The sequence below is a fragment of the Buteo buteo genome, chromosome 16 (assembly GCF_964188355.1).
Source record: "Buteo buteo chromosome 16, bButBut1.hap1.1, whole genome shotgun sequence".
Lineage (NCBI taxonomy): Eukaryota > Metazoa > Chordata > Aves > Accipitriformes > Accipitridae > Buteo > Buteo buteo.
Genome location: NC_134186.1, coordinates 10,399,020 through 10,421,990, shown reverse-complemented (window position 1 = coordinate 10,421,990; position 22,971 = coordinate 10,399,020). Strand labels below are relative to the sequence as shown.

The window sequence follows — 22,971 nt, the reverse complement described above, 5'->3', positions numbered from 1 at the left end:
ATCTCTAAACACTTCAAAATTATGTTTGTCCTCTGGGATTGTCAAAGGAAACAGACTGACCTACTGACATTCCTCGTGCATCATAGGGAGAGAAGTGAGCACGGGCGTATTCGTGACATCCTGTTCTCTTTGTTTGCATGATCACAGCTTTTATTCAGTGCCTGTATTTTCCCATTCCACATCTCCATGTGCATTTTTTTTTCCTCCTGAGACTGTTTTCCCAGAAATGTGCTCGTTCCCCACTACACCAAGCCTTAGGGCCATGTGCCCTCCTCCTTTGCTCAACAGCTTCACATTATTTCCTCCATCGTTGGCTTGGTCCTGCCAGATAATCTGTTCTACAGCAGACAGTCCTCCTCCCCCCTTCAACTGTCTCTTCTAATTCTCTTAAATTGCAGAGCTTCCTTCTCCCTTCCTCCTTCTCTGGAAAGGAGGGGAGGGAATATTTCAGTAGATGTCAGTATCCTACATGAATGATGGAATGATATATCTATAGAATATATACAAACAGACAGGCTTTAAATTGAGTCCTTAATGTGGAGTGCTGGCCAGCTCTGCATTTTGTCTGCTTTTAATTAACTGATGGACCAGCGTAACAACTCCTCCTCCTCATTGCTCATTTCAAAAAGCAAATGTGTGTGTTCTAAAATTACATTGGGATGCGTGAACAATTTCAGCATCACTTTCATCTATGGCCAGATTAGAAGTAGCAGCGGAAATCCTTAAATGATTTGAGGTAGCAAGGGCTCCTTCTTCACCTGTTCAATGCCACAATCACTGTGTAAAGCATCTCACAATACGGACTGTGCCTGTGCGTGCACAGTGCTGTTTTCTGCACCTTTTTTTTGATGACTCTTCTTTGGGCAATCTGGAAATAACCCGAAGGAGCTGAATTCAGAAGATGGTGTGCTTGCTCTAAAATGGGCACCCATGGCTTAAAGGAAGTCCTGCACCTTTGGCCATTTCATGGAGCTGGCTCCATGTTTCAGAATGTGGGTCAGACACTTGTGTCATATGTGTGTCTGTACATGCATGTATATAACTGGTATAGAAAAGTTTCAAAGCTCCACAGCTGCTAGAGTTTGCCCCAAGCAGCTGTGGGCTGCTGCATGCAAACTTGTGGCATAGGCAGCAGCACTAAAACCAGTAAAACAATCAACAAGGAGCTGATTTCTGCTGCTTGATTCAGTAATTCAGCAGCATTCTCTACTTCAACAACGCTGTTGATAGTGGACTATCATGTCTAGTAAACCAGAGACTTGCATAGTTTAGGGATTACACGGGAAAAGTTATGCCTCGATTATGGTGGAGTTATCTGTGTTCTTCATAGTCCAGGGTAGCAAGAAGCTGTTGCCCTGTACATTTTTCTGGTTTTCCCCCCTTGGTGGCAATTATGAAAATTTGGACCCAACCAACCCAGCCACCGATACTCTGCTCGTCGCAAAAAATCCCGTGACGTCTGCTCACAGAAGACACGGGCAAAATGTGTTGGTATTAAACCCCAGTTTTGCCAAAAAGACACTCCTGCTGCTGTGCTGCAGGTTGCAGAAGATGGCGGACGCTGGAGTTCGTGTTACGAAGATTCAGGAGGAGAACAAAAATACTTCATCTGACTACAGGTTCTCACTGGCGTATCCTAGGCCAAACTCTAAACTCCACGGATCTCAAGCTCATCTCTGGCGCACATTTAGGGTAATTCATACAGAGTAAGTGCAACCGGGGCCATTTCTGGCTCGGCGTAGCGGTAGGGAGCCGGCAGTACGGCCACCGCTGCCGCTCAGGCCGCGCTCGGGACCGGCGGGCCCGCAGCGAAGGCAGCAAAGCTCTCCCTGAGCAGACGGGGGCGGTACTGGCCGGCCCGGCCGGGGCTCGGGCAGGCGGCGGCCCGCAGGCCGCCAGCCGTCGGGACGGCCGGGGCCGAGCTCGCGCTCCCGCCAGGCGGGGCCCGCCGCACAAGGCCGGCCTTCGCACCGCGGAGCCGGGCGGCGACTCGCCCAGCCCCGTCGGCCGCTGCTGCCGGTACCCACACGCCCCCCCCGCTTCCGCTCCCTAGCCCCGCCCCAAACCCCGCCCCCGAGTTTACGTCATTTCCGCGGGCAGGTAGCCTCCCTCCCCCCCTCTGCCTCCGCGCCCCGCTGTTTCCGGGGTGAAAGGCCCTGCCTGCGCACGGCGAGGGCCCCGTCCGCGGCGCGGGCGGAGGGGGGCGGGGCGGGAGGTGCGGCCGGGGCGGGGAGATAGGCGGGAGAGCCAATGAAAGGTGGAGGGGGGCGCGGCCGTGGCATGTGGCGGCGTGCGGGGTTCCTCTCGGTGCCCGTGGGGGCCGCGGCAACGCCGGGCGTGCGGCCGCCTCCGCCGGGGTAAGCGTCTCTTCCGCCCCGTGGGCCGCGCCCTCCGCCGGGCTCCGCCACGTCGTCGGGACGGGAGGGAGGGAGGGAGGGAGGGAAGGAAGGGGGGGCGGTGGCTCGTCCCGGGCCTGGAGGAGCGGGGCCGGGGGGGACGCCGTGCCGGGTGAGCGGCAGGGACGGGGGTCTCCGGGCCGGGGGGGAGGAGGCCGTGGAGCGGGTGTCGCTTTGAACCGCTGCGGGCCGCGGGCGGGACGAGGACGGGTGGCTGCGGCCTGGGAGCGGGGGAGCAGGGGCTCGGCAGCCGTCCCCATAAACTGCCGCAGAAGTGGCAGATAAATTTGCAAGTGAGTTGTAAATACATTTGCAAGTGAGTTGCAACGCCGCTCTAGCAGTCGTGGCAGTGATGGCTTTGCGCTAGCCCGTTGTTCTCCTGCGATGCGATGTGCTCGCAGGTGATGTTGTTCTTGGGGAGGTGGGAGTGGAGGGAACTCCGTTTCACTGCGGGGAAGAGAGCTGATTGACTCAGCAAGTAATTCACTGCCTCAAATGTAACATTTTTAGGCCCTGTGGACCACTTCAGAAATACGGGGTCTGTGGCAGATCACCCTTACGCATGGCATTACAGATACGTAAAAATATCTTGTGTCTTATTTATTTGGTAATGTCGAGAGTATGGTTGAGATACCTTTGTTAATGGAATCCTGCTTTGTGTGGTATCCTACTGAAATCTTCATCTTCTCGTACCTTCAGTAAAGGTTTTCAGTAGGTTTAACTGTACCCTGGGCAATGTTAGCAAGGTGTCAGCTGGAATCCAGTAAGTGGTAGGAAGAATAAATACTGTTCTTTGACCAAGCTCTCAAATACAGCATCCTGTGGGGATACCCTATTGCAGTAGATCATGTCCTGGTGGATTCAGTGAATCCCTTACCTTTCCCCTCTGCTGTCTCCCAAACTTCGTCTTCTAGGACTGGCAAAGAAAAATCCTGTCTCAGGATCCTGTCAAGTCAGATGCCTTGATGTCCTACATGTTAGCTGACTGAATCCCTGCCAGGCTTGGTCATGCAACAGCACTCGTGTTTCCTGATAAAGTGAGTTAACTGATTGCTTACTGGAGGAACAAACCCATAGATACCCTAATCCTCCCTGCCTTGAGCTAAGTTGCAGCCTTGCTGAGTGAGGTAAACTTGCTCATAATGAGCGTTTGGTGCCCTTTAGACCTCAGAGGGTTTGTGGCTGATCAGTAGCCTTGAAAACTAGGCTGTAAGATGCATGTTGATGCAGTATCTCTCTCTAGAAAGTGCATGTATTTCTGTATTAATCTTACTTATCTACCATAATCATCCAGTACTATATATGTTAATGCAGTCCATTACATGGTAATGGATAGTTTAAAAGGAATCTATCCGTTTTTATTAGCTTTCATGTCTATAGTAGATTAATGCACTTGCTGTGCATGTTTGCTGCTTGATTCTAGTTTTTACACACACACATATATATATAAAATGTATGTATAAGCACATGTATTGCTTTAGTACTTTCTGGGGGAAATTCCAGACTACATACCTCTTAACACGTTGGTGCAGACATCTTTATTTTTTGTTTTAATTGCAAATTCCCTGCTGGATTTATAAACCCATCTGCCAGAAAACAGGCTTTGCATCTGGTTATCTCCTATTGAAATTCTAATTGGCACATCCATGCAGCCTGCCATCTCTGCCTTCTAAGGGAAGTCTCCTGGCACAGACAAATTACTGGGAGTAATTTGCAAGCAAAATTTCAAGCTTCAGTAGTGAAAAACATCCATGCTGAAGGCCTGGTAATGTATTTAAAAATGTCTGGCTTCATAGCCTGAATTACAGGGTTAGGTAATGTAGCTACTTTCAAAAGTAATATCTGACTTTTTCAATTGTAAGTGACTGACTAAATTTTTAAGTGAAAATGTCACAGGGACTTTAAGGAATGGAGATCTTTGTTTAAAGCAGTGCATGCTGGAAATGTCCAAAACTTTGCTTGGAGAAACCATGAAGAATTGATTTGTTTGGGTAGAGTTTCTTACCTCTTTTCGGTTTTGTTTTTGTTTTATTTTAAGGTGTGGATAAAACTTTTCTCCGTGAAGCTTTTAGTATACAGTTCTGCTGATGTCTCCCCATGCTCTGACAGAGTGTTAACCGAGTCCGTGTTCTATGTATCATCATCCATGTTTGAACGCAGTTTTATAAACTGAAAACGCCGTAAAGCATGTCCAGCAAGAGTTTATGCCAGCATATTTGCAGTGAAAAATTACCGGGGACCTGGGTGCAAGGGGAATGAACTTGTTGCTCTGCTGCGTACCCACAAACCAGGTGTATCGCAGTAGCTGCTTCATCCTGGCTGATGTGCATGTTCTGAGTGATGCTGGGCTTATGGCTCAGAGCAGTCATCTGGGTGGCTGGGTGTCATGCACATGCATTTCCTCACAGCCCTCATCTCCATATGGAGATCATCTGCATTGCCTGCATGTGTGTGCTGAACAGCCCTGCTCAGATCCATCTGCTCTGGCCTGTTTCTGCTCTCATCACCAGACATGTATAAGCATGTTCAGGCACTGCTAATATCTGTTTTAGATTTATCCTTGCCCTTTAATTATTGCTTTGTGTTTGATACAAACTTCTAATAGCAAGAGCAATTATGCACTGGGAAAGCTGGAGGAAAAAGCAGCCAATTCACTGGCACTTGCATGTAGATCCTCAGCTGCTGTGCGTTGCTACAGCTCTCTTGCAGAGAAATGACAATCCATGCCAGCTGGCCATTTGCCCTTTGAAGTGTTTAAATTGGGATTGGGTGCCTTTCTGAAGGAGGGGGTTCATTCCTACAAACACAAGAGCTGGCACAAAGTTCATTTGTGCGGTAGATGAGATACCCTTCCCTGGTCCCCACCCCCAGCACAGTAATTGCTGGATGAAACTCCACAGCTTATGCTGCACCAGGAGCCAGACTAGATGATCTTTGAGGCTTTTTTCCTCCTACCCTTAAGAGGACGGGGAGGGCAATATCCCTACTGTGTGCACTGTTGCTGGATGCCATCTGACACTGTGTGCTCTGGCTCAGCAAGGTGGCTTCCCTTCCTGGCTTCCAGCCTGTCCTGCAGGTGTAACCCTTCATCATACCCTGCCTGTCAGTGATACCCAGCCCCTCTGGGTCTGGGAAGGACTCGCAAAGGACTGTTGACTTTGTTGACTGGGAAGCAAAGAACTCCTGCAGAGTAAACTGCAATTGAACCCTTTCTCTCTGAATGGTAGCAAGCACTTAACACGTTTGTTCCTCCTGTCAGTTCTGCTCCCTTGGACTGAAGTTGTGGTTCCCTTTCTATAGCTTAGACTTGGAGGAGTCAGTGGGGCTTCTGAGTTGACCCCTGGGGTGTAAGGATGCTGCTGGTGCTGCAGGGACAGTAGTGATGCTGAAAATGAGTGAAGGCAGAAGCTGATTGTGCACTTTGGAAACGTTGTTCACAGCTCTTCCAGCTTTTCAGTGCTGGCAGTCCAAGGAGGTCACCATGCAGGTAGGGCACCCAGGGTGCCTGTGGTACAGCAATTCATCCAGGAAAGGACAACGTATCTCCAGCATGGTACGGGGGCCTCCTTCTTGAAGGAATGTCTGCATGGACATTGCTGCGTGATCCTGAGAACAACTTCTCCAACAAAAGCAAGTGGCAAGAACTGCAGAAGTGGGTTTTAATGCTCAGTGGAACAACACGCTTGCCTTGCTGGTGTGTAGAGCAGCACTTGGCTGCTTGCTGTTGTGCTGTCTGGCTTCCTTGTTGCTTTAGTTCTTCAGGCGTGTTTGTGGAAACCCTACATTTAGCTAATTGCTCGGCTGTGCCGTTATTGTGGTTATCACTGAAATGAAGTTTCCTCTGGGCAATTTTGAATGTTGATCAGTGTAGGTGCCAAAACTTCTGTCAGTCTTCCATTGCCGTTGCTGGCTTTGTTTTTCTTTGCCGTTGTGGGCTTGGCCTCAAGGGTCAGATCTTGGGTTGCAGTGCTGAGAGGTAGGAGTGCTACTGCACTGACACCGAGTTGGTGCTGTGCAGTGTCGTCAGACAGAATGAGACCGAAACACGGTCCCTGATGGCTGCATCGCTGTGGTGGGAGAGCTAGTCTTCAAATGCACTTTGCAGAATGTGAGATCTCTGGAATGACAGCGTGTGAGCCTGGATTTTCCAACACGTCCTTTCCTCGCAGTTCACGTAATAACTTGTCAACCATTTGGAAAGCATGTTGAGCACTTGCTTGTTTTTTCTTGTAGGACAATGTGGTATGAAGAAAAGAATGGAGGGCAGAGAGCCAGGGATATGGGTACTTGCTTATATGCAGCCAGCTGGACAGTTCCCCAGTGCATGTGGCAGGACCCACAGTCCATCTGTACATCTTGCACCTGCTTGAGGAACCAGACGGGTCCTCCACTTGAGCAGGAAGTTAGGTCTGTGCAGTCAGTGCAGGTTGCAGTTGCATGCCTGGATTATCTCTGACCATCACCACAGCTCCTGTCACCTTTCCTTGGGGAGTCTCAGTTGAGCTGTGTCCTCTAAAGGACAACTAAATCGTGCTCTGCAGATGTGGCTATGGAGTGTCCAAGCCCCCATAGCCACCTCCATTATTCCCTAAATACACAGGGAAGGGGAGGTTGTCTGTGTTCAAGGGCCATTTTTTTAATTTATTGAGACATTCAACAAGTCCTCTTCACAACCATCACTGCTTCTGGTAATGATGACCCTCTTGCCTCTGACTGTCCAGGACGGTGTTGGGATTGCCTTCCCTGAGCTCCAGCTGCGTTGGTGCCAGCCTGGAGAACTGCTTATGCAATAGTTCAGCAAAACACTTGAGCACATACTTCAGATGGAGAAGGTGCACTGGTTTTAGATTTGTTTTATAAAAAAAAAAAAAAGGAGGGAGAAATTGAATTTTGCATGTATATTTGTGTTGGATTTATTTTTATTTGGCTTGGGGAGACTTTGCAGCACTTTAACCAAATTGGGTTTAAATCCACTTAAGTTAAACTCCCAATACGACTTGTGTGTGGAGACCAGGGTGAAATCTCATTAACTTTAATAGGATTAAGCATGTTCTTTTGCTGAGTCGTCTTCTCTATCTTTTTTTGTTTGGCTTCTCAGTATTAAACAGCAGGATAAACCTTTCCACTCTTCCATCTCTTTGTGAAAATGCTTTGACAGTCTCAGAGAAGTGGATCTCTGGTAGCATACAATAATACTTTACACATTTATTTTTTTCCCTATGCTTTCAGCTGTAGTCCTACTGTATCCAGGCTTTTATTGGCCTTTGCATCCCCTACAGGCGCGATAATTCCTGACAGCAAGAGAACAGTTAAAAGTGTTTGCCTGGTAAGTTTCTACACTCAATTTTTTTTTTCTTTCTTTTGCTCCCTCTGGACAGATTTGAAACTGCTGTGAAACAAGTCCATTAGTAGAGGGAAATTTTGTAGAAGTCAGCAGGAAATGAGCATGTGTGTATGGGTGAGGGCAAAATTCATCCCTATTCATGAACTGGGAATAAATTGAAGAACAGGGGATAAAGGTAGAAGTGTTATGAATGCAAACTGGTTGAAGGGAAATACTGGGGATCCATCTAAGATCAAGCAAGCCATTAATTTGAGAGGAGGCTACTTCACACGTTTGTGCTACATCTTCATTTCCCCATTTCTCAATATACATCATCCCCTGTATCTTACTATTGATTATTTTTGATTTGTATGTGACTTATGTATTAGGAACACTCCTCTTCCCCCTCTCCTTCAGAAAAAACAAAGCTCACAGCAGGTATTTCTGTATGTTCCTGAGATGCTCTTAATGACACTCTTACTAAATATATGCTTTCACAGGAAAAGTAGACTGTCTTGTAGCTCATGCACTAAGCTGGATTTAAAGAGACTCAGTTTTCATTTCCAGCTCTGACCAGTTCCTGCTATAGCTATACACAAATGGCTCACTCTTCTCATGCCTGTCTTTCCACCCTGTGAGATAAGGGAGGGTTGGTCTACCTTATCTACACTCTGCTCTTTTGAACCGATGCCCTGTTGTGCTATGGACTGACCTGTGTTACAAAGGTTGGGCTGGTGTATTTGTATCAGCAGAGCTCCTTTACATCATCATCCTTTTGGTGAAAGTTCACAGCATCAGTGTGTCTTTTTGCTGGCAGTGGCATCTGGACTCCCATATCTAATTAAAAAGGAGAGCATGGTGGAAAAGAAGCCCTCTAATTTTTCTGCCATAAGATAAACAGGAGATTGGCCTATTAAGGGAGTTAAGGATGGGGGTTTCTGATGGGTGAGAAATGCCCAGTGATACGTTGAAGTTCTCAATGTCCAAGCAAAAAGCATTTACTCCCTAGATCTCTACCCACAGTAAATAGGTGCTAGTCCAGTTGTTGACTTAATAAACAGTAAGTATTGCCATAAACATTCTTCTGCCTTTCTCAGCTGTGTTGATCAAGGTTTTTTCCCTGCTGAGACTGGTTTTCTTTTAAGTTATCATTTCTTCCCATTTCTAAAGCTCTTTGTATCCTAGCTGATCTGGAAGGATGATAATTGTCACTAGGATTTCACAGCAACTTGTGTGAATCATTGTGTGGGTTTCTGACACTCTGACCTGATGAGGCTTAAAAAAAGGAGTAATGTGCTTCCCTCCTTTAAAAGAAAACATCCTATACCTAGGTTTCATTTTTGTAAAAAAAAAATTGTTTGGAAAATATCTCATTCATGAGTGTGATGGAAAGTGCTGGGACTGTGGGCATGACCAGCTGGTCTGAGTGTGAAAACTTGAGACCAGCTTTGAAAAGAGCAAACATGCTCCCTCCTCAAGTGTTTTTTTTGTCATTAGTCCTTTTTGTTAACAAATCCTGATTATCTAGAGCTTTACAAAATGTGCAAAACCTATTTAATCTTTCCAGGGCCTTTATATAGTGAGGCTTTTGTGGGATAGTCAGGGTATTTTCCTTGTTTTGTGATACAGATGATGTAGTGCCTTTACAATACTTGCTTAGGCTGATGTAGAACTGCTAAGCCTGATGTATCTCAGATGCTTTCCATGTCTGGAAGTGGCCTCATTTGCAAAAGCAGCAGCTCCTGCATTGTCTCAATGTGGTACTGCTATGCAGAACTCCTTTAGGAAGAAGAGATATAAGTGCTATGGCCGAAGACCACCTCTCACCTGATAGTGAGGTGGAGCATATGCCCTTGAAGGTGACAGTTCCTCCTGACAGTGCATTAAGCCATATCACATGGCCATTAGTGCATTAGTGCATTTTTTTATTAAAAATGGTGCAGTGGACATTTGGTCAATAAGAGCTGTAGGACTCATTCATCAGTCAGCTTATTGCTCCATGTTAGTGGACCTTAAGTGTGTGAGACTCACCTGTGTGAGCTAGAAGCAGAGGTCTGTCTACTACAGTATTGTCTTCAACAGTGATCAGTAGTGTTGGATAGAGACATCATCCCCCAGTGCTTGGTATCATGAGACCCTCTGGCAGTTCAGTTAAAAGCCAATATCCTCCCACTATTCCCTTTCTTTTCAAATCTTTTCTGTGAGTTGAATAGCAGAGGCCCCAGCACAGACCTCTGGAACTTCACTGGTGGTCACTTGTCCTCATGAAAACCTATGGCTTCTTTCTGCTATTTGTTTCCTATTCTAATCAGTTATCAGTCCATGCAACAGCCTTTCTTTGTAGCCAACAGCACCTAGTTTGCATTAGAACTTTGAAATGTTCCCTCACCAAAAACCTTTATACAAATCCATGTGTAATGAATAGCCTCAAAGTTTTTAGATATGAAAGATAATTTCCTGCTACAAAAGCTGTGGTGACTTTTCCTGAAGCCATGAGGTAAGGCTATAATTGACACCAAGAACAACTATATCTTCGTGTATGATGGTGTTTTTCAGGGGATGCCCAACAGTTTATATTTGCCTTGTGGATATGGCAGGATCCATGTGCTCTGGCTGCAGTGACCATCTCTGAGATGGCTGGACTACGCATGTGCTGGGGCTGAAATGTGTCACTGGTGATGTCTGGAGTACACCTGGCTCTAGTGGGCACATTTTGGGCAGTGAAGCTAGCAGGGGTATGCAGTGTCATGACCCTGCCAGTGGTTATGTGACTTAATTTTATGCAGGTCATAGGTTCCGCTAGTTCTGCTAGACTTACTCTCACGTATAAAGTTAAACACGTGCTTTGTGTGTTTGAGGAATTGCTGCCTAAGGCAGATATGCTGACTTGGAAAGAGCTGATAATGTTCTTCAGGGACACTTGCTGCTTGAGTTTGAGAAGCATGTGGCCTGGATGGAGCTGTAATGCAGATGGCTTTTGTTACCAGCTAACTTGAAAAGCAAAAGCATGGAAGTCGGGTTTGTTTTCTGTTTAGCAAACAGCTTTTGACTGAATCTGGTGTATTAATGGATTCCCATTTGTTGCTTTTCTGTCTGTTGCAAAGGGAGCAAGGATTTCTAGGCTTTGAAAAATCTTGTAATGTCTAGAAGCTGGATATGTGTTGATGCAATGAAATGCATTCTGCAAATAAACAGAAGTAACAGAAGTGGATTTCTGGTGCTGATGACCCGTCCTCCTAAGGAATAGCTGAATGAAAGGGAGTTTTAGAATAAAATATAAACACAAAATGCTGGTGAGGTGGGGGGTTTTGGTTGCTTCCCCCCCCTGCAGGTTTTGGCAATATTAGCAAGCAGTTCTTTCTGGGTGGTATGTTCTTCACTTGGTCTTTGACCCCTCTGAAAGTGGAAACATATGTAATGCAAACCATGGAGTGGGCAAGCTGTCCCCTGGGAGCTGACCAAAAACTGCAAACCCTTCTACTAAATGAGCTCTTAGGTTACTATATGTCTTGGGACAAATTTGTTTGCAGAGCCATATTGAAATCGGTAGGATTACACCTTCAGGGGTTCCTTCTGGAGTTAAAATACATGCCCCAAAATTGTGATTCATTAGGTATATCCCACAGCATGCTCAAGCATTCACATTTACAGTTGCTTCTGAGCAAGATACAGTGAATGTCATCCAATGAATATACAGCCATAATACTGGATTTCATATGGCAATTCATCTGCATAAAGGATGTCTGGATGAAGGAGAGAATTTGTAAATAAAATACATGTACAAATTTATTTCAGTATTTTTCTCTCATCTCCAGGAAAGTTATTGCTGGAGGGAAGTGAAGGAAATGTGCAGCACCTTTAAAAACAAAGACTGACATGGTGGGCATGCAGTTTAAGTGGTTAGAGATTGCTTGATGTTGTAGACATTAATATGTGGGAAGAGAGAGTTTTCTATCTTGGCCTATCAGTGCTAGAGGATTTGCTAAGCAAGATTTGATATGTAGTTCCTCTTCAGATGGCTGTCACAAAAAAACCCAACCAACAAACCCAGACCCAAAAACAACCCCCAAAAAACCCCAACCCATGCTGTGAACATCTAATCCTCACTGCAGGGCACTTTTTCTGCTCCATTATCTGCTTGGGCAGATTTACCTCATGATACCATTTCAGGCAATTGAAGTGAAAGTGCCCTCCTGCAAAGTGGCTCAGATGCCCAAGAAGCTGAGTGCTGAGACAGAAGCTGGATTTTGTTAGGAAGCTGGTGGAGGCAGAAGCACTGCTTTCTAGGGCAGAGGAAGCCTTTAATTTCTCCACACTTGCAAATGAAACCCATAAAGATCCTTTCACTGAATGCTAAAAGTACTTGACTGTTCAGTTACAGCCAGGCTCTTGGGAAAATTAGTGAGTTTAAAGAGTGACCTGTTGTAATAGCTTCGTTAAACCCTCCTATGGGTGCTTGCATTGTTTGAGATGCAGCTGGTAGGGGAGATGGTGTCTCCTTGTCCTGCTGAATGCTACCTGTGTGTCTCCTGCATCATCACTCTGAAATGGAACCCTGGACCTGGAGCAGAGACCCTTCTGATGGAGAACCCTTCTTTTCCATGGTGGTTCACCCGAATATTATCTGCACTCTGCCTTCTGAAGTCCTCGTGGTTACTAACATGATAACAATTTATGTACTTCCTGCTGATGAAAAGGTGTTGGATATAAAGTCATCAGGCTTAGAGCTGTGTTTTCAGGTCATCTCATGCTTTCACTAAATACATAGATGCTCTGTAGCCAAGAACAGGTTGTGCAAATGTTTCATTGATGATAACTAAAACTTATTACTAGCTTTAGGTACAGGCTAACCATGCTAGATAACAAGACATGCAACTCAGTCACAGCTTCTGGTCTCGGAGAGATAGTCACAGTGTCCCAGCTGGAGCTGATTCTTCCCTAAAGTGGAGCGTGCCAAGTCTTTTCTCCATTAAAAGCAAATGCACTTTTTTAGTACCATGACAGGTTTTGTAAGACTTAATCCTTGCTAGATTGAGATTCGCTCTGTTGGCTCTTGCCTTATAAACCAGAAGACAGATTGCTGTGTGAAAGGCCAAAATACCTCTTTTAAAGAGGTGCTTCAGAGTTTGTAAAAAAAAGGAAACTGGAGTTACAGAGTGGAAATGTTCTTTCGTTTTCTTGTTTGTTTATGCTTGAAAGTTGGTGGCTTCATACTGCTAAAGCCTGATGCCCACTGGTTGTTAATGAAGAAGGTGAAAACCTGGTATCAGTTGCAATCTTCCTTCATATTGCCTTGTGCCCAACCAAGGCTAGAGGAACTAACTTTCTCTGCCTCTTTAATTTTTGGCCTTTTGGAAGTGAGCATTGGCATTAGATTTACCAGAAACTTGTTGGGAAGTTGCTTTTCCAGCTTCTTACAGAGATGGCCACAGTCTTCACAAAAGACCCTTCTCCCTTAAGTCCTGAGAAGATGCTGGTTCTCCACTAAACTGACCCAGAATAGAGAGGGAACCTGAAGAGACTGCTGGTCCTCTGACCCACACAGTCACTTAAAAGATAGCTCTGGAGTTTTCTCTGATCTGCTTTAGAAACTTCCAGATTCCTAGATGATTTTAAGAAGCAAAATATGCTTCCTAGTAGTTGGCAGTTACCATGCCAGAGCATGCATTATGTTACTTGGAGGTTCCTGTCCTTCTGTACAAATGACTCTGCTGCTTATGGGGCAGTTCTCGGTTTGCTACAAATTGCAGCTTTCAAGGAAAGCAGAATTGGTGCCAGTTCACCTTGTGTACCTGGCTCTAAACTGATGCAGTTTACTGGTGTGATTTACTGCTGCTTCGTGAGTAGTTGAGCAGTCCCTAACAGGAGCAAGAGCAGCTGAAAGGGCTGAGCTGGGTTTATGGGTGGGAGGCCCCTAAGACCAGCTGATGGGACTCTCCAGACTGCAAGCTGGACTTGTTTGTCTGATGTCTAGTTCTGAGGATCCTAAACTTGCTTTAAAGGATGAGGCTGAAGAAGTGTTGTACCTCAGTGCTGGCCACCTGGGTCCTTGCTCTTCTGCATTTATAGCCTTTTCTCATTCCAGGCTTGCAGAGACTCTAGCAGCAAACTGGATTGGAGCAAAAGGTAGGGTTTGGTAGGCAGGATGTTCATGTTAATTCAAGTGTGAATTATTTAATTCTTGGCATGTCCTTTGTTTTGTATCTGATTTCATTCAGTCACAGCCTGTTCCACCTGTTGCTTCCTGACCTGTAATGGTGTTCTGCTGTGATCTGATGATATCAGACAGGTTTGTATTGGATTATGCTGGAGCCAAAGTCTTCAAAACACCATTCAGTGTATCGAAGCAAGTGGTAAGAGTTACTACTTGTAGTATGGCTTTCACATGTTTGTCCTTATCCTTGTTTTTGTTGTCTGTGCTTGGACAATGTCCCCCAGGCAGTCTCTTGACCTAGATAATTAGTGTATTCTGAGCTCATCTTTGGACCAGGGGGGGCTGATCTTGTTGGTATTTTGCCTTTTCTAGTTCACTGTTCCCCTCGTTACGGAATCAGAGCATCTTTGGCATAAAATCAGTAGCCAGAAGTTTCTAATGGGTTCAGTTTGTGCTGCTGCTTCTAGGTCACAACTTCTGGAGCAGTGAGAATAACCTCTTGCTTTTGTTTCAAGTTCAGGTGTTACAGCTGAGAGAGAGGTTTCAACTTTGTTTTTTCCATAGTCTGTTGCTGTACTGCTGAGCAAAAATCGAAGACTGAGATAAGCACGGAGGCATCCCAGAGTGGTTCAGAAAATATCTGTATTTGGACCCCATCTGTCCAGTAAAATACAGAACATGAGAGAGATTATGGGAAAACATGCAGTTTTTCACTTCCATGTCTTTGGTATAAGTTAAACTGATGTTTGTGGTAGTTGTAATCTCTCTTGGTGAGCTGCTTTGCTCACTGTCTGTAGCTGCCCATGGTATTCAGGTAACCCTATGGAATAGTTTTGAAGTCCTTGTTGGCAGCATCAGCAGCAGACCGATAGATGGACAGACCTTCCATATATTGCTCAGAAAGGTTCAGAAGAACCTGCTACTGCCTGTGTAGTCCCCCTTCCATGAAAAAGGGGCTCTTCGTATGAAGACTTTTGTACTGGAAAAGCTTTGAGGACCTCAAACCAAGCTTATTTTGCTTTGACCTATTAATCAGGTAGCATCAGGACTCAACACTTAAACGAGTTCCTCTGAAACTGAAAAGAGGGAATGTATAACAAGGTAGCACAGCTGCTGCCACATAGGAGATGAGGCCCAAAAGTTGGGCTGAAGCACTTCTACAGATGCTGCCTTGGCAGCCATGGACATCCATGAGAGTAAGGAGGGGGAAGAATGTTTTTCCTATAGGTTCTGATGACCCATAGGTTTAAATTCAGGTTAGTGCATGACTTGAAGATTTACTGGCTATGAAGAAGCTGCAACAGGGAAGGCCAGCAAGGATGAGGAAAGCTGCTATTGCATTTAATTCTCTCTTTGTTCAGAGAAAATAGACTTGGCTAAGCTTCCCCACACACCCTGCCCTGTGATTTCCACATCTTTCAAGCTGTCAAAATCACAAAGCAGGGAGGCATGTGCCAGCAACCTTCATTTGGTGTTGCTATAAATGTCTTCCTGGCTTGGAGAGTTTGGGAAGAATCTTTTGATTTGTGCTAATATATGGTGAAAAGCTCCTCAGTATCATATTGCATTGTGGTAAGCTGGAGTGTCTTTTTGCTGCATCTCACCTAGCAGACCTTCCGTATAAAGCTATCTTTGTTTTTTAACCAGAGTTGTTAGCTTAAAAAGAAGAAACCTCTTATAATCTAGGAGCCTTCAGGTTGTTTTGCTTGTGAGGATGGCTGGAGGAGGAGGCACCTATCTTTTGATTTAAAAAAAAATTTTTTTTTTTATTCTTCATATTTGAGGATATGCACAAAGATCCTACTTCCTTGCAGAAAGGAGAAATAGCCTCAGATGCTTTCCTTTCTTGCAGTTCTTTTAGCAGTGAGAAGTTCCCCTTCAGTTGCTGCACTGGGACCATGTTTTGGCTGTTTCCAGGCTGTCTGAACTTCTCTGTTTCTGAGCTCTCCACACTATCGCCTAATGCTTTTGTAACTTAGGGTGCCATCACTACTTTGTGTAATCCTGCTGAAAACCATACATAAGCTTAAATTCCTGAACAAACTGGCAGAACCTTGTGTTCTGGACAGAGATGTGTCCTCTGTTTCTACACGCCTAAAATTAGTATTACAGCTACATGAACTTATAGAGGAGCATAATGATTTCTCAGAAGTGTCTGGAGTGAAAGACAGCATTGAAACTATCAACTTCAGTGAAATTTAACTTGACCTGAATTGCCAGGAAATTGCTGACTGCAGTAAAATTCTGCAGGGCAGGAGGTGGGTGGGTGACCAGACTTTAACACACTGGCAGTTTTATTTGCTCCAAAAGTAACACTTGGTTAATTGTACCTTCAGGCTGAAGTTCCTGCTTGTTTAAGTCTCTGTTAGCTCCAGACTTGGCAGATTTGAATTTAATAGCACCTCAGACACAATTTATTCCTGTGCACGTACACTGTGCTGGTTCTAGCTTCTAATGCAGTCTCTCAGCAAGCATGAAGCACCCATGCTGCAGAGTACCTGCTTCTGCAGGCACTTGGAGAAGCCAACATCATGAGCTTGCCTTTTACCCTTCTTGAACTCCTTTGCTCTGTATTAGCTCAGTGGCTGCAGAGTTCATGTGGGTGCCCACTAGGATGGTTCCTTTGAGGGTCTTGTTGAAAGCTGTTTAATTTGAAACATGTGGTAAGAAATGCCCTGCATACCATCTCCTGTTCCCAGGAGACAGCTGCATGTCTGAAAATTTGCTAGCTGCTTGGGGTGTGGATCAGACCAGGGAAGGTTGCAGTTGAGCCATAGTGCCCATTGTTATTGCTTGAAGGTATTTTTGTTGGCAGATTTATTGTCCAGTCACAGCTTTATGCAGTTAGCCTTTGGCAGTTCATTTTTCTTCATATTAAAACTGGATTGTTTCAGATATTCTGAAACAAGCCACATTCACATAAATGGAATAGCTGTCTGGTCATTTTTCACAGGAAAACATCCCGCTGAGTAGTACTTCTCACTATCTGAACTGCAGAACATGGCACTAATATGGGTGAGAATTGATGATGGATGGGTGATGCTGGTATTGGAGTTTTAGGCTTTAACATTTATTTTCTCAGAGGCAAAGTATGATGGCCATGAAGCCTCAGTGGTGCCAGTGTGGGCTGCCCTTATTAGTGGGGTAACAAATGCATAAGTTGTCTGCCTTGTGCCCTGAGAGAGGAACGCAAGTGGAGAACTGAGGCACAGAAAGATGGAGATGGGTAAAGCCGGTACTACTGAAAACAAAACTAACCCCCCAAAACCACCCACAAAACCCACTGTGGCTAAATGTGCTAAAGATTGTGAATCTGTAGCCCTGCATCACTTCCATGGGAAGCTGGAAGCAGGGAAGGAGCCTGAGCTCAGGTTGTGTCACTGTCAGACGTGGGCTCTAACCACTAAAACCTCCTTCCTCTCTGGGTTCCTGATAGGGAAAGGAAGATTGAGCAAGCTGCTGAAAATCTTGAACCTGAAGGATACAGCACTTCAATATCTGCGTGAATGAGGTCTGCTGTTCAGAGCCTGCAATAAATCCACCACTTGCATGGAAGTGGCTTTCCGTTCCTTTTGTGGAGCGTGGTGGTGTTGACCTTGCAGAGATGCTGTTCCTCATGAGCTTTGCACTGCCTTGGGCCTGTGTAGCATAAGGTACCTTTGTCAGCATGGAGCCTGAAGTGCATTATACTTGTGAAAGTTGGCCAAGTCCAAGTGTGATCACAGAGTTTCTCAGCAAAACTTGGCATTCCACCTCTTTGAAAGAGACTTTAAGGTGTTTGTTCTGTTCATGCAGAACATCCTGAAAGTTCTGATCTATTGTGTTTGGCCATTTACAAACAGAAGAATGGTTTTTCTTGCAGAGAGCAATATGTAGCAGCTGGAGAAATACTTTAGCAGCTGCAAACTTCTTTTTAAAAGCACTGTTTCCACACTAGTCTTCCAGAGGATGCAGCAGCCTTCTTAGAGGCTGTCTGCTCAGTGATATTCTATTATTTCTTGCTCTCTGGCTTAATAACTCCCATTAAAGTCAGTCAAATGTGAATGTAGAGGGTGTGTTGGGTGCACTGAGCAAGGATGCTGTCTCTGTTCTTTTGACTTAATTGTTTGTGGCTGTTGGCATCCTTTTAGCTCATTCCCTGAAGCTTGTAGATGCTGCTGCAGGCATTGCAGTCACATTTCCTGTGGGATGTGCGTCGTGCAGATTGATGAGAAGTTCAGCCATAGATGGGGACTACATCACAAACTGAAGGAGGTGGTTCATATTTAGGGGAGGAGAAGATATATAACTTTATGGCTGCCTAATTAAAGTGTTTTTGCTTATTGGGCTGTTGTGCATCCACACATTCCAGTGTGATGCAGTCTGTGTGGACTTTTTGGCTTTGTAGGACTTTTAAAATCTTTTTTTGTGGACATATATCAGGAGGAACATCAGAAAAGGCAGCAGCAGACCAAACCGATGTCTATCCAATACCCTATTCTGCCTGCTGCAGCGAGGACTGTGCCTGCTAAGGTGGAGAGATGTGCCAGCTCTTTCATAATACATGGTCCGCTGTGTGATGTTACACTCTGAAGAAGTTGTGTGGTAGGAGAAGGAATATAAGTGATGGTCTTCCGGACCTGAGCTGGCAATGTTTCTCCTCTGAATCACATTTTGGAGCATGTGTAATTTGCATCCTACTGTTGCAGCAGATCAGCCTCAAATACTCTGCTGGCCTTATGTCAGCCCCAGGTGTTTATCAGATCCAGCTTGTTGGTCACCATCCTAGCCTGGCTGATGTATCCATGAGATAAGACTCAGTGATTTCTAGGCATATTTTTCTTCAAAACTCCCTCTGAAAGTATGGAACTGTGCATGTCCCACCTCAGTCATCCTCCCAGAGGAGCGTTTTGTTTATATTGGACATGGCGGGGGCATGGAGAGCTTGTATTGTGGCAGCAAATTGACCATTGCATCCTGGGTTTTCTAAGGAAGTGGGAACACTTCAGGCTGTGCAGGCATCTTGGGAAGTCAAAGGAACTATGTCCAGACCAGGGACCCATGCCCCTTTGCTTCACAATCTCTGTTCAGTTCATCCTTCATTGTTGATAGCACGTGACATTTTGCAGAAACAGCTTTGTAACTTGCCATTAACTTTCTTTGGGAGCCAAAGGAACCTAATGGCTCTAAAGCTGCTCTTCTGGGAATGATACAACTTCATCTGGTCATGCTCAGCTGACAGTGGGTCAGTCTCATGTGCCCTGGTGCTGCCCCTTCTGTCTCCAGACCTATCCACATGTGCAACTTCATCCTTGGAGGTAAGCTTGGGAAGCCAAATGCTTCTCAAGATTGCAGCACAGATTCCCTGCCTCCTGCATTCTAGCCTCAATTCACAAAATGAGATGTGCTTGTCTCCCTTAGCAAAATCTGGTTTAATTCTGTTTTTCTAAAGAGTGAAATATAGCACTTGTTTTGAGAGCTGACAACATGTGAAGTGTTTAGCAGCAATTGCAAGTTGAAACCAGGCCTTATGTCTTCTCAACTTGATGGGAAGGTAGCATTGTTATCTGCAAAAGGTATTCCACCTTTGTTTTCCCTGCTTTATTGTTGTTCTGAGAATAGAAGATTTCTTTGCAGCTCTTTGACCTTATTTCATGCCTCGTCCATGCACGCTTGTAAGTATGAATTTGGGGGCAGCGTCTGCTGGCTCTTTGATGACAGCTTAAAGGAGCATGTATTACCCTAAATGATTTGCTTTGCTCACTTTGTACTTGTGATTTCTAATGCATACATGTTGAGGATTTCTTGGCTGGGTGAAGGCATGTGAGCAATCCAGCTGTTAGGTGGGAACGAAGCATAAGTTTACAAAATGCTGGAGCAGACAAGGACGCTGTGTCCTTGTACGCTGGGAAAAAAGAAGATAAGAAGAGCCTGACAAACAACACCTGGATGCTGAAGAATGAGATAAGTAACTGCTGGACACCTCATGAAGAAGCTTGCGCAGCCAATAGAGAATAAGATAGTGTCGCGTGAAACGGGGTATTGTACCAATTAGAGTATTGTATAAGGTGCGTGCACAAGCGCATAAGATATATAACTGTGTCAAATGTTGTAGTAAATGGACTTCACTTGATCACATTGGTCTGTGTGTGATGTCCCCTGTGGATCCTCCGCAACCCATACACTCGTCCCATGTTTTTTGTCTAGTTCTATATCTCTCCTTTTGCCTTGGTGCAGTCACTGCATGCACCTTGCAGCTACTTAACCAGGAGCAACTAAGGCTGGCTGGGAGGACATGGAGACAAGGAGTTTATATTCCAAAGGCTTCACTCTGCTCTTGCACAATCACCCCAATCAATATTGTTTGAAATAATACTTTGATTTCCCCTGCCCCCCAAATTCCTTGGCTCAAGCACAGGGAGATCAGCAAGAAGAGAGGAATGCTTCTGAAACCCAGCAGGCAATGCCCTCTGGATGTGTGTGTGCATTGCAAAGTCATTAGTCATTTAGTTGTTGACTCAAAGTTATTCTGGTTTTCCATCATGCTTGTTCCCTGCTGAGTTATAGCCACAGATGGTAAAAGTAAACTTTGCACTTTTCAGAGTGTAGTCCTTTCCCAGATTTTATTTGTTGCTGTCTTTTGTGGTTTGGTTTGACTTTTAATTTCCTTGGGGATGCTCTACAGATGGAGAAGGTAGTGCTCAAAGAGTGAATTTTACCCAGATTTCTCAAAACTACTTCTGATGGGAACAGTAGTGTTCATCTCTTCCTCAGTGTTATCTCCGACGGCCAAAGGGTGGTTTCTTCTGGGGAGCAACACGATCTGGAGGAGAAGCTTTAGCTGGTGCTTTTCTGGGATGTAGGTGTGTGGGGTGGGTGCTCAGTGGGATCTCAGAGTACAAATGGAGCCATGTGGGACTGGCTAGAAGTGTGATGGGAAGGCAGAAATAAATCTTATTGCTTGTAATTATAAAAGGCAGTTGTTAAGTTGGGAAAAGTGATCTGCAAGTGATTGTGACTCTTGTTCTGGATGTATGGGATTGTGCTAAGGTGGAAGAAGCCAAAAAAACAACCACCCCTAGCTGGAGGTTCTGGTATTTAATACAGCATCCCAAGCATCATCTGGACTGCATTAAGGTACAACTGCTTCTGGTTATTCCTTTGCTGGACTTGGGAATGAGCTGTTTGCTTGTCTGCCGTACTTAGAGTCTGTGTAGCGTGTTTGTCTACTTCGCACGCTCACTCTGCAATTTGTAAAGGGACTTTAGAATTGGCTAAAGAACATTTAAAATTCTTTTAAGCTTGTAAGTTTGTATTGAGCACTTTGGGAGAGGAATTAGCAGTTGGCCCCTGAGGAGACCATGCTTAGTGAGAGGGAAAGGGGAGACAAACCTCTTGTGTCTGAGCTCAGCATGTCCCCCTTAACCGGTGCTGGCCTAATCCAGAAAGGCTGCCAGGTGCTTTGGAAGAGGTGAGAGGCAGTTACTGGGATTTTGCTTTCCTCTGGAGCTGTTGCAGTCAAGTGGGACCAAAGTCAGCTGTGATGGGAAGGACTTCTGATGGGTTAGTGTGGTTGGGGATATAAAGCATCTCTATGCATAAGGGACAGGTCGCTATGTCCTTCTAGACACTGAGTATGATCAACATTTGATCTTACAAATATATGTAGTTTTTGAGTCAGTTGAGATGAATTAAGATTATTTTATTTGTCCTAAAAGACTGAGATTTACAATATAATAATAATTACAGTATTTATGCATAGATATAATGCTGCTATATCTGCATTTCTGAAATGCAGTGGAAGATGTTTATTCTTTGAGGGTTGGTTAGTATAACTACAAAGGTATTAGTAAAGGTAGGAAAACTCCCCTATAATAAGAGAGTACTTTGTGTTTGTATTCATTGCTGTTATTTACCATTTTCTTTAAAACAGTAAATGCATACATTATTGCACAGCCAATTCATTCTCAGGGTCACTTGTTAGGCTATAAAATGTTGCTTCTTGTAAGCCTTTTACCTTGAAAAGGGACAGCAAACATAAGCTTGACTCTCTTTAAAATGTAAAATTTACCCGTAATGATGTATTTTTTTCTTTTTTTCTGTGGGTCAGATACTGCTTGCTGAATCTCTGCCTGTGACCTGTGAACCTTACAAAAAGTCCACTTCTGTGTAGTGTGCTGGGAGTGCAGGTTGACAAACAGTGCTCTGAGTGTCTTGGTGAGGTACCTATAGTGTCGGTGAGGGAACCCAAATCACCTGCTTTAAGTTGAAGGATTCAGTGTTTAAAGCAAACTTGTGTTGTCTGTCTGCTCTAGGAAAATCTACTGTGGGCAGAGTATTTCACATCTACCCTTGCTTTCTCCCCTTGCTCCCAGTCTTGTCAACTGGAGTTTTCAGTATACGCATATGCTAAGAGTGACAGCAAGGGCGTGCTACAGGCTAAGGCAAACTTGTGGAAGTGCTTTGTAATTCAGAACAGTTGGAAAGGTATTGAAGTTATCTTGGCTGAGGAACACAAACTTATATTACCAATTCCCTGCCGAAGATGCGGGGCTGCTTTCCCGGGCAGCCAGTGCCTGTGTACCATATTGGAGGGGCTGCGGTTGCATATCTATCACACAGCTCCTCTCCTCTCCTCCTCTACGCTGATTCTTGCAACTCCTGCAAAGTTGTACTTGGAAGAGCAAGTGATGAGGAGGAGGAGGGAGCAAAGTGTGCACTGTGAAACGCGGCGGAGCTGGTGCTGGCCGGGAGCAGTGTCTGGTACACGGGGCTAGATGGGGCTGGTGAGCTGCCTTTCCCCACCAAGACCTCTGTTGTCAGGTCAGACTTAGAAATTCTATTTCCAGCTGCCAGGTGGGGTGACCCAGGCATGAACTTTTGGCTGCAGCGAGAAACCTGCTTGCACAAAACCAGCGTGATGCTGTGCACTCTTACTCCACGGAGAAAGCTGGAGAGGAACGCATGAGCTGAGGTCAGCTGTGCAAGTACCCCGCAGCCCAGTCCTTTTGGGCTCCCCTGCTCTCTGGGAGAGCAGAAGATGTAGAAATGCTCCATCTATTTTCAACATGCAAAATAACTCTTTTTATTAGAATAAATAAAAGGGCAGGAAGGAGGCT

The 22,971-nt window shown here is 45.2% G+C and overlaps 1 protein-coding gene across 8 annotated transcripts in view; it reads left to right on the top strand.

Moving 5' to 3' along the window:
• Window positions 1-2,229: 2,229 nt before the first annotated feature.
• The window catches only part of C16H11orf24 (chromosome 16 C11orf24 homolog), a 30,203-nt gene continuing 9,461 nt past the window's right edge, over window positions 2,230-22,971 (top strand). The window contains exons 1-3 of one of the 8 annotated variants that reach the window (XM_075047794.1): window positions 2,230-2,357; window positions 3,311-3,433; window positions 7,626-7,722. The gene's annotated coding sequence lies outside the window, so the exon portion shown is untranslated. Of the gene's footprint in view, window positions 2,358-2,454; window positions 2,509-3,310; window positions 3,434-5,857; window positions 6,049-7,625; window positions 7,723-19,151; window positions 19,171-22,971 lie in introns of those variants that run through there. The other 7 variants (XM_075047795.1, XM_075047798.1, XM_075047799.1 and 4 more) reach the window with 7 other exon arrangements.